Source organism: Ixodes scapularis, unplaced genomic scaffold (genome assembly GCF_016920785.2).
Source record: "Ixodes scapularis isolate PalLabHiFi unplaced genomic scaffold, ASM1692078v2 PGA_scaffold3__209_contigs__length_174095766, whole genome shotgun sequence".
In the NCBI taxonomy this organism is placed as follows: Eukaryota; Metazoa; Arthropoda; class Arachnida; order Ixodida; family Ixodidae; genus Ixodes; species Ixodes scapularis.
Window position 1 is genome coordinate 126913647 of NW_024609868.1, and position 11023 is coordinate 126924669.

An 11023-nucleotide genomic window follows, 5' to 3' on the forward strand; every position below is an offset into this window, starting at 1 on the left:
GCCAAAAAGGTAACGAGATCCTGCACTTCGTAATGATATTGTTTTTGTACTGTCGAAATTTCCCTGTTCGAAACAAAATAAAAATTACCCCATTGGACAAAAAAGGAACGCCGTTACTCTTTCCGTTCCAGTAAAAATGTAACGCGTTCCCGTTCCATTTCCAGCGATGTAAAATGGAACGGCGGCGTTCCTTCGTTCCTCCTAAAAGGAACGCGTTCCAGGAACGCCGTTCCTTGGAACGCCGTTCCGTACAACACTGGTTTCGAGCAGTTGCGTCTTTTGGCATTATTAAAAAAATACGCTACTCTGTTGCAACATATTAATTGGGTAGTCCTCCAACACCATAATAAAGCGCCTGGCAAAAAAATGAAAAAAAAATTTTGGGGGGTGTCAGTGTCCCTAGGGACACTGACAGGGTATTTATGCTCGCCGAGGTTTTTAGCTGTACGTGACATATGAGAGCCCAACTACCCAGAACAGAATTTGCGACTCGAAATTCGGTTTCTTTCCGCCCGAAAACCGCCGATCGAGAACTGGTTGGTTTGAGTCGCGCTCACTCTCTTTTCCGTGGTCACGGGCCGTTTTCTAAAGTTTCGACGCGACCACCGAATTTAATCAAAGTCGTGGGTCACTGGAGGCACACACTCAATATTAAAAATAGAAAAAAATATGAAACCCATTTTTTGTGGCTTCTAAAAAGCTGCAAATACGTTGATTGAAAGAAAAGTTCCGCAGAGAACCGGAAGCATTCTGTGCGTGCGTCGCTTCGCGTATCGTGGGACTCGCGGGGACGGCGATGGCAGCGGACGACGGGCGTGGAACCTTTAGTTCAGAACTGTCGTTCGCGGTACCGGCTAATTTTGTCTGCCTTTAAAAGAGAAATTTGGGACTGATCAAAAGAATTGGTATACGCACCTAGTAAAGAAATCGTACGCGTGCATATTCAACTCGAAGTAGACACGTCGAGCTTAACGTTTGCGCGAGCGATGTCATCAGCCACGAGAAGGGAGCTACGGCTCGGCGACGTCTTCGTGCAAATCGGCTTGGTGGTCGGGCGTGTCGTAAGGGAATTACGACACGCCCGACCACCAAGCCGATTTGCACGAAGACGTCGCCGAGCCGTAGCTCCCTTCTCGTGGCTGATGACATCGGTCGCGCAAACGTTAAGCACGACGTGTCTACTTCGAGTTGAATATGCACGCGTACGATTTCTTTACTAGGTGCGAATGTCGCCAATGCGTGATGCTTCCCGACTTCGACCCGGGAGTGCTTTTGCTAGAAGAAAATCGGCAGCAATCTTTCCAACTTACAGTTTATCGGCTGAATTATTACTAAAGAAAGAGATCCTCAAGAAAGTGATGCCCCAGTAGCTCATTCCAATTTCGAACGCGGTAGCGTGCGCACGTGGAATGGATCGCTCCGCTGTGAGCTCGATGACGGCGGCTCTGAGCCGCGGTGATGCCGTACGCGGCGATGTTCCCAACGACTACGCAGTGATACTGCCTACTCTGCCGACAGGAGAAGCCATGAAATGCAGCCTTGTGCTGCACGCTGATACCCGGGGGTGGCCGTACCGTGCTGTAGACTTCGTAGGGCCTCTTAACCATGGGTGGGAGTTCGGGAAGACGTAGCAGGACTTGGCGCGTTTCAAATGGGGCACGTCTGGCTGCTGAAGCTGCACACCGCCTCCGCCAAAGAGAAGCTTCTGCGAGAGGGGACCATGCTGGTGAAGGGGCGACCATGCCTGGCCATTGATCCAGAAAAACGAGAGCTGAAGGTAAAAGTCCACTGGGTGGCATTCGACGTAACTGCAGACGCCCTTCGACGGGCCTTTGAGCCATACGGGGAGGTCAAGGGTGTCACCCGAGAGAAGTGGAGAATCGAGGGCCTGGCAGACGTGGATTCCACTACCGTCATCGTCCGCATGGTGCTCCGCGAAGACGTAACACCGGAGTCCCTGCCGCATCAGTTCCGCCTCTACGGAGGCCCGCTCCTGGTTGTCGTCCCCGGACGGGCACCGGTGTGCCTCCGCTGTCGACGCACGGGACATATACGGCGCGACTGCAGAGTGCCGAGGTGCGAGGAGTGTCGAGCCTTCGGGCATGAGGCCTCGGATTGCGTACGGTCGTACGCTCGAGCTGCTGCCAGCAAGACCACCGACAGCCAGGACAGAAACCTCGTAATGGACGAGGAGGAGGCCGAGGCGGCGGCGACTCCAACCGCGAGGATTTCTTCGCAAGACCGTCAAGGGTCCGGTGAGCAGGAACACGAGCTGTCGGCGATGCCAGAAGGCCAGGTCTCCACCGTAACATTGACGGCAGAAGGCACTGTCGGTGAAAATGAGCCTAACGCGAAGAAGACCAGTGAGACGACACCGGCAGCTAAGGACGCGACTGACGCACTGGACGTCGGAGATGGTACGGCAATGGACTTCGCGACCGAGGCGATCAAGCGGCGGCTCAGCGACCCGGAGCAGGGAACCGACCAGACGCTCCAACAGACTGAGGGACCCTGGTTCATAGTGACGAGCAAGAGGGGACGACGCGCTGGCCGCAGCCGTTCTTCGTCTCTTCCCAGGTAGGGCGAGAGGTGACCCCAGCGTACGAGGTCTGAGACTTGCTTTCCTATGGTTTCCCTTGAAAACGCCTTGCGCGTGGCTACGTTGAACGTTCGCGGACTTGCAGCCAGACGACGGCAGCAACAGCTCTACCGGCTGTTCACCGAGCATGACCTAGACATTGTCGCTATTCAGGAGACCAAAGTCGAGAGCGAGGACCAGACCGACTACATGGTGCGGCCTTTTCTGGCGCGGTATGAATTCTGCGTGAGTCATGCTGTTGGTTTCTCGGCTGGCTGCTGCCTGTTCCTCAGAAAATCTCTAGGTGCTGCCGTGCAAACCGTCACGACCTGCCCATCTGGGAGATTTGTCATGTGCGATTTTTCTGTTATGGGAAATGAATGGCGTTTCATTTGTGTTTATGCACCTAATGAGGCTGAGGAGCGCCGGGTTTTTTTCCAAAACGTTTACCAACATTGCCAGTCCGATCGTTTTCTGATCATTTTGGGTGACTTCAATTGTGTCTGCCGAGCTGAAGGGTCCAACCGAACGCGCTATAGGGATGCCAGTACCCTAGAATTAAATAACATTATGCGGAGGGCAAGTTCGTCTGCTTCCTGCGCAGGGGGTAGCGGTGACGTCAGAACGCCGAGCCCTGATTGGCTGATCGCGGCCCTCTATCTGAGCGTCGTCTGCTCCTTTGCAACGTCGTCTGCTCGCAACGTCGCCTGCGTCTGTCTTACCTTTCCTGCGACTTTCGGAAGCGCAGAGGCCAGGTTCACGAAACGACCTTAAGCCAAAAATGTGCGTAAGACAAAACTTAAGAACAAATTGGTACTCACGAAACGAAATTTGCGTAAGTTTTGTGCAGGTTACGACGAAATCCTACGACAGCTCCGAAGCTGTCTTACGCACTTCTTACGATCAAATCAGCATGGCCGACAGCGTCGCGGTCGCGGCGACCCACTGACGTTTATTTTTTTTACGTGCGCTTCTCACGCGTCCCGACTTCAAGCAGCAAGAAAAAAGTAAAAAGTACTTGAAACAGACCACGACGAACGAGAACGCTGGATCCACAAACACTCGGGAAAAGCTCCAACGGCCACGATTCCACCGAACGCGACCAAGCGAGCACGGCAGTTAGGCCTAGCAGGCACTCCGCGACTCGGCGACCGTCTGCCCACGACCGGCTGGCGTGCTGAATGGAATATGCCCGCGCGACCATTGTGAACCCTTCCCGCATTATACTTTGATCGCTGACCTCAATTTTAGATTAAGAGGTAAATTTCTTCCTCTTGTTATCTCCTTGTTTCCTGAGGCAACGGTGACTCTCGCCGGTGAAAAAGCGGTGAATCTCCGACAGACGCAGGAAAGGTAAAGCAGTCATCGCTTTGACTAGCAGACGTAAAGCAGACGACGTTAACTGCGCCAACCCGCCGACGCCGTTAAAGAATGAGGGTTCTCGCCGCACACGAAGGGAGGGAAAAAGTATTTGGGAGGGAACTTGCGAACACTAACACGCTCACTCTCGGTTCTTAGCAAACGAACCTCGGCGCCTCGGGACACCTCGCCAGTGAGTCCTTTGACTTCCCTCCTTGATGCGCGTCCGCTAGTTGTTAGACAAAAACAACGTACCGCTCGTTTTATTTCGTCTGCCCCCTCTAAAAGGTCAAGTCGAGCTCGCTCGTAGAGACCTGCACTTCCGAAAGTCGCAGGAAAGGTGAGACAGACGCATACGACGTTGCGAGCAGACGACGTTGCAAAGGAGCAGACGACGCTCAGATAGGGGGTCGCGATCAGCCAATCAGGGCTCGGCGTTCAGACGTCACCGCTACTTCCTTTCTCATGCGCAGAAGACGAAAATGAGCCCACTTGCGAGGCGTATTGAATATTTTGTTCTGGAAGACGTCGCATGTTGTGTGCCTCGGTCAAACTCCATGCCTTTGACGCACTTTCAGGGTGTCAGTCACGCGAGACTAGACCGGGCGTATATCTCATCGGATCTGGTATATTTTTGTCGGAGTTATTCTGTAGACTACGTTGCTTTTAGCGATCACTGCCTTGTCACATTCCAATTAGGTAAAAAGAAAGAGGGGGCCAATTTCTCATGGGAATTATGGAAAATGAATGCGAAACTTTTAAAGGATGAACAACTCCTTTCCTGTATTAAGACAATCTGGAGGGACGCGCAACTGAAAGGAGGCAGTGCAAGCGAGCGCTGGGAAACATTTAAACAGGAGGTGAAATTAACTGCACTTGAAAGGACATGTCTCCTAAACTATCAGGAGAAGAGTCAAGAATTGGAGTACCGAAAAAACTTAGACAAGCTGCTACAGGAAGAATGCCGGGCACCCGGTGTTTTCATTGAGGATATTAACCACTTGAAAGCCAAACTCGAAAATCTCGATCGCGACCGATACAGGGGGGCGGCAATACGGGCTCGTTCAGAGCGTTTTTTGGTGGGAGAGCAGCCGACTAAAAGAATGGTGGCGGCGGAAAAGAAATACGCGCGAGCTAATGATGTGGTTGAAATAGAACACCTAGGAGTTTTGTCCAGCGACAAAAGTCATATCGATGAGGCGTTTATTCAGCACTATAAAAAGCTGTTTAGTTGTTTAGTTGTAGCGCCCCACCACTGTCAGGATTTAAAGACGACTTTCTGCCTCTACTGCCGAAGGTTGACCGAAACGATAAGGACTTTTTATAGGAACCAATCAGCTTGTCAGAGGTAACAAAAGCGATAAATGACTTAAAACCCGGAAAATCGCCTGGGCCAGATGGCTTAATTGCTGGTTTTTACAAAACATTTAAACATGAAATTTCATCCGTGTTACTCGAAGTTTTCACCGAGGCATATGAAAGAAAAGCTCTCCCCCCCTCCTTTTCACGCACACACAGGGTGTTAATCCCAAAGCGTGACGACCCCGTGAAGCTTAGCAGTGTTAACTCCTACCGTCCAATAAGACTTACTAATGTTGACTATAAAATACTAATGAAAGTCCTCGCTCGCCGCTTGCAGCGTGTGATAACGAGTGTTGTTGGGCCTCATCAGACATGCGGCATACAGGGTCGGACTATTTTGACCAACATTCATGTTGCGCGCAGTATTTTGGAGTGTTGTGACGGTGAGCTGCGCAAAGTCGCCATGTTACAAATTGACTTGGAAAAGGCCTTCGATCGGGTGTCTCATGACGTTTTAAGCCAAATTTTGAAGCATATCGATATAGGACCTATTATTCTTGAAGGTGTGCAAATGGCATATTATAATTGTACAACGAGTCTTATTTTTAATAAGCGAGTCAGTGAACGCATTCCTGTAAAATTTTCTGTTAGACAAGGCTGTCCGCTCTCGCCATTACTGTTTGCGTTGTATATTGAACCATATATATATACTGCTTAAGTATCATTCGGAGTGAACATGTTCGCGGTTTTACCTTGAATGCGCGCGAGGTACGTATTTTGGCTTATGCGGACGACATTGCTATTTTTTGCACAGATAGCGAGAGTATTGAAAAAGCCATCGAAATCACCAAAACTTTTTGTACTCGGACCGGATGTTCAGTGAACTCGTCGAAATGTTCGGGTTTTTGGCACGGCCGATGGGCATCGAAGCCAAACTTTGTCGCTCACATTGCCTGGTCAACCCTTCCCACCCGTTATCTTGGCGTACCATTGGAATACTATCGTGACAGCGCGGGTCTGTGGAGCGAAGAGACAAATAAGCTGCGCGAGAAAGCGACCCCAGTGCAGGCCGCCATTTGTCTATTTTCGCGAGAGCTACAGTGTGTAACTCATTTTTTGTCGCTAAGCTGTGGTATCTTCTACAGGTCTTGCATTGTTCTCGATTTCACATTCAGAAGTTGCATCGTGTATTCGCTGTATATGTGTGGGCGTCCAGCTGGGAGCGCGTCAGCCGAATGAATTTGTTTCGGCGCGTACGGCATGGTGGTCTTTCTTTATCACATCTTTTCATGCGCCAAATTGTTAACCGTTTTCTTTTCCTGCGTGATCAAGAGGATCCCTTTCTGCGTACTGTTCTTCAGGTTCAATTGTCGGGTGTCTTACCCAATTTCATCGTTTCATCCAGTGACGGTGCTACGGGACCACTGAGTGCTTATTTGAAGGAAGTTGTAGGTGCATACAAATTTTTAACCACGCGTTTCTCTTTGGAATATCTCAGTACTGTCTCTCGAAAGAGACTTACAAGAAATCTAATAGAAACGTCATTTCCAACCCCTTTGTATCGAGCTATTTACAGTGAGACTTCAGGACAGGATGTACTTCGACGCGTTAAGAAAATGCTGGTCCCGGCCACTATGAAAACCTTTTTCTTTCAACTTCACAGCGGAACGCTTCCGGTTAAAACATGGCTGGAGGAAAAGGGCATATTTGTTCCCTGGACTGTGAACTGTATCTTGTGCAAAAGGCCCGAGTCGATAGAGCATGTGTTTTTAGATTGTTGGGACGCAGTGTTCTACTGGGATGTACTGCAGCGAACTCTGAAAAAAGAACTTCCTCTAAGCGCACACGGGATACGTTTTCTGCCTGTTGCCCCAACCGACTCTGTACCGTATGACTTACTTATGGTTATTGGCTTACACAGTATCTAGAAGAGCCGCATGGCAGTGCGGCATGCTGATGTGGATGCTCGACCAGTATGTCACTATTTTACTCAGAGCATTAGTCAGATTAGAGAAGTGTATAAGGTTTTGGGAGATGGGCCTGATTGGTTGCCAGTTCTAGACGGACTGGTCACTTTAAGATCATGTTAATCAGTGTGCGTCAGTCGTAACTCAGCTTGACCTTTTCAGAAGTGCTTCTAAGGGTGTATTTTGTGAATGAATAAAGCCTGGCAATAATAAAAAAAAAAAGGTGCCTTAGTGGCTCAGTGGGACAGATGTCCGTTTCACACGCGGTAGGACCGGGTTCGATCACCCGTGAAACCTTTTTTTTTTTTTTGCAAACATTTTCCAATGTCTACATTTCTTTCTTTTTTTTTACAATTATCACTGAAGAAACAAAAAAAAAAGAAAAAAAGAAACAAATGTTGTGGACGACACGTCGCTGAATTAAATGGTATGGGATTTCCTTTTTGACACCTGCGAACTCAGCGTAATCACTTTCCACATAATGCAAGGAGCATATAAATCAAGTAGCGTCCGCTTTCCGAGGTGCCCGTAAATGGTCTACAGGAATTGCAGCGAGCCATTGGTCCCGATCCCGTTGATCTTTCGGAAACTCTGTCGCACAATGCCACTTTTTTTCGGACACAGGACATGTGAGCCAGCTCTTCACGCAACATCTTGGGTGTATTCTTTTCGGAGCCGATCATGTAAATTCACCACAGTCACTCACTACTCATCTCCAACTCCTCAATGTACAAAACAACTCATCTTGGAGTACAGAACAACGAGCGGAACATACACAACTGCAAAAGAATCTCACGGCGAACAGAAGGCCAGATTCACGAAGAGTTTACGACAACTTAGCTAAGAAGTTCGTAAGTTAAGAACATCGTAAGAAGAGGAGAAATCGGTATTCACGAACGCGTTCTTAAGTGAGAGGAGGAAAGCGACGTTGTCGTACGGAAAAACTAAAACTTACCGGTGCTGTTGCTATGGCGACGGCGTCTTCGGCAGCACGAACAACCAATCGGAGAGCTCGGCATTTGTTCGGAGCCGTTCGGAGCCGTTCGGAGCACGTGGATTTTTCATAACAAACACAGGCCACCGCAGGTCTGGGGTTCGTATCCGTGCGGTGATATGTCGACGCTAACACGATTTAAACTCGCCCGAATGCCGAGGCCGGGATGCGTAACCACCCCCATTGACTGCTACGAACTCGATCGCTACCAAGTCAACACAACTGTCATCGTTGGTAAAAGACGGCCCGCAGTCGTTTGCAAAGCGAGCGACGTAGATGGGAACAAATTGCCGCGGCGTTTTTTGCGGCCTCGGAGATGCACGAGCGAGCCGACGTTAAAAAAGATACGTTTGAACTACGACAGTGTAAGCAAGAGCCACGTAAATGCCTGTTCACACTACGGAGCGGACGCGCGCGTTTGATCGAAGTGCTGTATTTGCGCTGTTGGACCGCGAATTGATAAGACCTTCGGGACTGATCCTTTACAATTGCAACTCGATGCTGACGTGACACCCGGCGAAGAAAGGTTGGACCGGCATTGCGACCCACGAACTGTTACAGCGATCGACAGTGAGGTGCAGTCGTGTTAGAATAAAATGGAATACTAATAACAAAGTGTACATACCATGTTGCGAAGGTAATCCATACGGCGTTTATTTGAGCTTGATATCACACAAAACAGAGATAGAATCGATGAGAGCCCCTTTTCGACGACAGCGTTCGTCACCGTTGCCTCGGTAAACAAGGAGATGACAAGAGGAAGAGATTGACCTCTTAATCTAGAATTGAGGTCAGCTATCAAACTATAATACGGGAAGGGTTCACAAGGGTCGCGCCGGCATATTCCATTCAGCCGGTTGTGGGCAGACGGTCTTCGCCAAGGACCGTCAGATCATCGCTGCGCCGAGTCGGAGTGCCTGCTAGGCCTATCTGCCGATCGGTCGGAGTCCGTACTTGTGGCCCTTGGAGTTTTTCCCGGGTGTCTGTGGATCCAGCGTTCTTGTTCGTTCGTCGTGGTCTGTTTCAAGTACTTTTTACTTGTTTCTTGCTGCTTGAAGTCGGGACGCGGGAGAAGCGCACGTAGAAAAATAAACATCCGTTGGTTGTCGCCACCAACCGAGCGACGCTGTCGGCCATGCTGATTTGATCGTAAGAAGTGCGTAAGACAGCTTCGGAGCTGTCGTAGGATTTCGTCGTAACTAGAGCACTATATAGCTCCTACGGAGCAGAGTAGCGCAATCCTTTGAACCCCGTGTTTTGCCGACAACATGGCCGACAGAGCGGCTCGGAGCGAGTCACGTGGTACTCAGGGTTCCAGGAGGCGGCCCGCCCTATGGGAGAATACATGGAGATCGATACAACACGGCTGATTAAAAAATGAACGGCGAGTTCACACTTTTCAAAACTAGTCTGTCGTGAAGTTAGTAAAGCACTAAACACTTTATCAAAGTTTTAATAATATCGGATGCGTGTGCAAATTTTGAGAAGGCAATTTCCAAGGCAATGGCGTTTGAAGCAGACGATTTTTGCTCGCAGCGGAGATGGGCTTTTCGGGTTGGCCAGAGCGGGTCACGTGAATGGTGTGACGTCACCGTGTCGTCTGCTGCATGATGCCGCTCAAGCAATTTTTAAAAAAAAGTCAGGTCCTTGCGGGGCACAAAACTTAGCGCAAATTATTCTAAAATGTTCCATTATTATGTCAAAAACGGTTGCCATTCCGAACATCCCCACAATATAGAAAAAACAACGATTTTCTCACGTTCTCCATGCATTTCTGACCGCAGTTGGAACCTCCGGGCGTTCGCCGCTAGTCGCCGAGAGGCGGCGTTCTAGATTGCGCTACTCTGTTCCAGAACATGGCGAGCATGAAGGTTCAGGATCTCAAAAAGGAGCTCAAGGCACGTGGACTTTCTACTGCCGGGAACAAAACCGAACTCATAGAACGTTTACAAGCCATCGGGGACGCTCCCAAGAATATCCTGTTGGATCTACAGTCTGGTATTTCCTCCGAGGAACTCCTGGCAAGCACCGCAGCGGCCGAGGAGGATGAAGTGTTCTCTGGCCGACAGCTGATTCCGCCAACGGCGAGCCAGGACGATGCCGAAGAGTATGTTGACTGTGCTGATGAGTCTCCAGCCACGGGGACCACATTTGATCCCAAAGGGCTCCAGGATGGGCTGGAATCCCAGACAACTGAACAGTTTTCGCCTAGTGGAATGCTCCTGGACACAGTACAGATCGCCGGGGTCTCGGAAATCAGGCGTCAGGACTGTGACGCAGGGAGCACACAAGGCCCGTCTGAGGTGGGTGAAGGTTTTGTCCTATCCCAGAACTGTGGGGGGTTGGCCCTTGAAGACTGTGCGACGACAAATATGGCGTCAAATGAGAGCTCCATTGAGAGGTGCAAGATCTGCAACTATATGGAAGCGTCATTGTCAACTCATCGGAAGAAGATCGAAGAACTTGAGATCCAGGTGACTAGCCTAACAGAGCGCTTACAGCAAACAGGGCTTGATAAAAACAAGGTCGACCAACTGCTCCAGATGATGGGAAGTGCTGAGCGGGAACGGAGAGAAAATGCGGCAGAAAGGGAAGCGTTGAAGGAACTGCTCGCTCGGTGCGAAGTGCTAGAGAAAGAATGGTCGGAGCTGCTTGTGAAGGTACCAGGCCAAAGAAACGCACCAGAGCACGAAGGACCACCGTCTAGAGGACGAGAAAATGCACCGCCTACGGAAGGAAAAAATCGGCCGAGTGTCCCACATGAAGCTGTTGATAACAACCATAACAAACAGGAATGCTTGGCCGACACACTGGAAGACTGCT

The 11023-nt window shown here is 49.9% G+C and overlaps 1 pseudogene; it reads left to right on the top strand.

Annotated features, from left to right (window-relative positions):
- Positions 1 to 1514: 1514 nt before the first annotated feature.
- Positions 1515 to 2218, top strand: LOC115332776 (annotated as a pseudogene).
- The last annotated feature ends 8805 nt before the right edge of the window (positions 2219 to 11023 follow it).